Genomic DNA, 3,462 nt, shown 5'->3' on the forward strand with positions numbered 1-3,462 from the left:
CTTTGGTCTCTTTTTTCACCTCTCTTGTTCCTCTCTAAGATTTTGTTTTTTCATATTGTATTTTTATGTTCTTATTTACTTTTTATTGATAAGAGGGTATAGGAAAAATAAATAAATAAAAAAGACCCACTGAAGGTTCTAGTCCACAAAAAGTGCAGTCAAGAGGGCTGTCCAAAATTTGAGGACTAGTGTCATGAAACATTTCCTCTCGAAACAGTTCAGGTGATAAGCAGGAGGTAATACAGAAGCAGGCAGAGAGTGGTGCTTGTCTCACTTGTCTAAATACCGGCACAAGGACTTTTTTGCTACATCTATTTCATATTTATCTATAATTTTTCATATTTCTTTTGAGACCAAAGTTACCTTAGAGTTATATGAAAGCGACGAAGGAACGTAGAAATAATTAATATTTTTATATTCTTTTCACCTTATTGGTGTTATTTTTTGTTCTTTTTCTTTTGATAACAATTTCTATCTTTTATGGAATAGTTGATTGAGTGACTTCTTTTTAATTCTCTCATTTTATTTTTATTTCTGCATTTCATTTTTTATTTATTTTCTTCCCTTAAAACCGAAATTGCCCTTGTAATATTTTAAATGGGAAATAAAGTTACCTTCAAACAAATCACTTTTTACCTTTTTTTTCCCTTTTTTCCCTCCACTCCCTCGCTGCCGCCTGCCAAAATTAATATCCACAGGAAGGGCGGTGCGTGTCCTTGGAAACAGAAGCAATTAAGCCCTATGATATTATGCACAATGTTATTATTTTCGCTAATAGGAATAATAGTAGTAATAACTCTCTCTCTCTGTGTGTGTGTGTGTGTGTGTGTGTGTGTGTGTGTGTGTGTGTGTGTGTGTGTGTGTGTGTGTGTCAGGAGTCGCGGAGCGGATGTAAAATTCGGTCATGTTTTCCTCAACATACTAATCATATTCTGGAATTTTAATATATATAAGAATTAAAAATACATCACTCGCTGCTGTGTTCTGCAGAGAGAGAGAGAGAGAGAGAGAGAGAGAGGCGGGGCGAGCGCAAAGGTACAAAATAAAACTGGTATTGTTCGTGGGCAGGGTAAAAACACTTGTTGGTCCTGTGATTAATTAAGCGTACGCGGTAGTAGGAGACAATGAGATGATGAATTTTGACCCGACTCTATTTGGTAATCCCGTGTGTGTGAAAGCCTCCCACACACACGGGAGAGGCACACTCCATCATGAGCAGCAGCGAGTAGGAGGCGGCGGCGGAGGAAGGAGAATATCTGTAATTGAGGGCAATGACCCAGAACACCCAAGCTCATGCAATCTGATCTAGCTGAAATACCGGCTGTCCGTCTTTCATCTTGTCTTCTTTTAGGTTAAGATGTTACTGGCCTTTTCTTTTTTCTGCCTCCGCAACCTATTATATTAAAGTAGGGGTGTTTTGTTATTTTTTTCACCTGAAATTCCTAGATAAGTCACTTCACTCCATTAACATTATCTGATAAGTATGTGAAACCTCTAAGAATGTATTTCTTGTTTACTTCTTTTCACTTATCCAACTCCCTCATTCTTTATAGTGTCTCTTATTTCGGCATCAGTTATCCAGTTCACCCTCTTCACCGTTTAAAAATTCTACATATTGTTAAGTCTCTGAAATCTGCAAAGAATTTCTCTCCTCTCTTTCTCCACTTCTTTTCTCTCATCTGTATCCACTGTTCTCTTCTCATGTTAGATTTATTGCAGTCACTTCATTTCGCTAAATTTTTCTAATAAATGTCTGGAATCCAAGGATTTTCTCTCTCTCCACTTCTTCCCACTCGCAGGCTCATAAGCTCTAATGCTTATCTATCTCTCCTCGTGTGTTTTTGTTCTTATCCTTAAAATAATGCGCCTCCTTTACCTTCTTAACCTTCCAGCGGCGGATCGTTCATAATAATACCTAACTACATTCTTTCCCACTAACTTTCCCAGCCAAGACTGATTTTACTCTTCAAATCTGACTCAAATATTTTCTTCTCCCTTGCGGTTTAGTTTGGTCTCAAAATTCATCCAGAAACATTACATACATTTTTTTTTTCAGAACCATTTTTATTCTGATTACAAACACTCATGCTCAGACAAAGAAAGATTATCTTTCTGTTCAACTTTTTCTTTGATGTCAGAATATTTCTACGTTAAGCTTCTCTAGCACTTTTCCCCATGTTAAAATTTTTATTGCACTAATGACACTGGCTGGAACCTTCCGCTCATGCTAAAACGAAACAAACGTAAAATCTTCCCTTTCCCACTCTTATTTTTATACATCACAGACAACGCAGCATTTACGTCCTGTTCACACAACAACTTCCCTCCTCACGAGTCTCTTTATCCTAATTAGTCAGCACATTAAAGGACTTAAGATAGATGAATAACACTAAAAACAGTAAGCACGGAGCGGTATGTTACTCAACTATTCACCATGACTGCACATTTAACTGAATACAAGTTTACTGTCCCTCCGCCACTGTTCTGTCTTGTTGCTTATGACAAAACACAATGTAATATAGGAATACTTGGTTTTGTTCCCGCCTGTCTAAGCTGCAGGTAAGGTTATGAGTACTGTAACACCCACTCAGGGGCGTCACACAAGGGTATTTCTTCTTGGTATATTATTACGCCTCGTTATTGACACTCGTTCATTCTTGTGCGTGTTTACTTGTCCCATATGGTGAACGTGAGGGTGAACGACAGGGTGAACGTGAGGGTGAACGCGAGGGTGAACGGTCCAACTGGAAAAGGACCCTTAATTAATCTCTATGCAATACAAAATTAACATAAGTAACATCACAAAGTCCACATGAAGGCATTGGAGCAACACATTAATGAAATCACTATGAACACGTGTCAAAAAGAAAAAAAATAACAAATACATGATAAATAAACTACTAGATGATAAATAAACTACTAGCTAACAAGCTATGGTGACTATCCTTACGGTGTAAAGACCCTTCTGGGTCACAAATCTCACATGAATGTTCGATTACCTAACTGCGACAATTTACGTTGAAATATCACAAAAACACAACATATATGTAACAGTTCTAGGTGTAAGGTAAAAGTAAATACAACAGGAGAGAATAACAAGCAACAAATTACTACACATTCCTAATATATTCCTAATCCTATCACAAATGTAATAGAGGAACACTCACCAATCTCTGGCGCTCACAGGGAATAAATCCACAGGTTTCAATCCAACAAGGTGTGTGCGGCTGCTATACCACAGATAGACTGCCGGCTTGACCTCCCTCCCTGAGCTACCTTCCCTCGGTTTACCGCTCGAGGGATTCATACACGAATGAAACACTCATTACCACTCATTATTCCCAGGTAGTTATCATATGAAACGAGCAAATACTATGAAACAAACAAATATGAAACGAGCAATATACAGAAATAATTTGTATAGTGACCACCATCAAACACCATGTGTTACAAGTACACCAT

The 3,462-nt window shown here is 37.8% G+C and overlaps 1 long non-coding RNA gene across 1 annotated transcript; it reads right to left on the reverse strand.

Annotated features, from left to right (window-relative positions):
• Positions 1–1,137: 1,137 nt before the first annotated feature.
• Positions 1,138–3,308, reverse strand: LOC135098761 (uncharacterized). Its single transcript, XR_010267336.1, has 2 exons — positions 3,168–3,308; positions 1,138–2,744 (listed from the first exon to the last, which is right to left on the reverse strand). It is a non-coding gene; the product is annotated as an uncharacterized LOC135098761 (long non-coding RNA).
• Between the last annotated feature and the right edge of the window lie 154 nt (positions 3,309–3,462).

This window comes from Scylla paramamosain, unplaced genomic scaffold, assembly GCF_035594125.1.
Source record: "Scylla paramamosain isolate STU-SP2022 unplaced genomic scaffold, ASM3559412v1 Contig79, whole genome shotgun sequence".
NCBI lineage: Eukaryota > Metazoa > Arthropoda > Malacostraca > Decapoda > Portunidae > Scylla > Scylla paramamosain.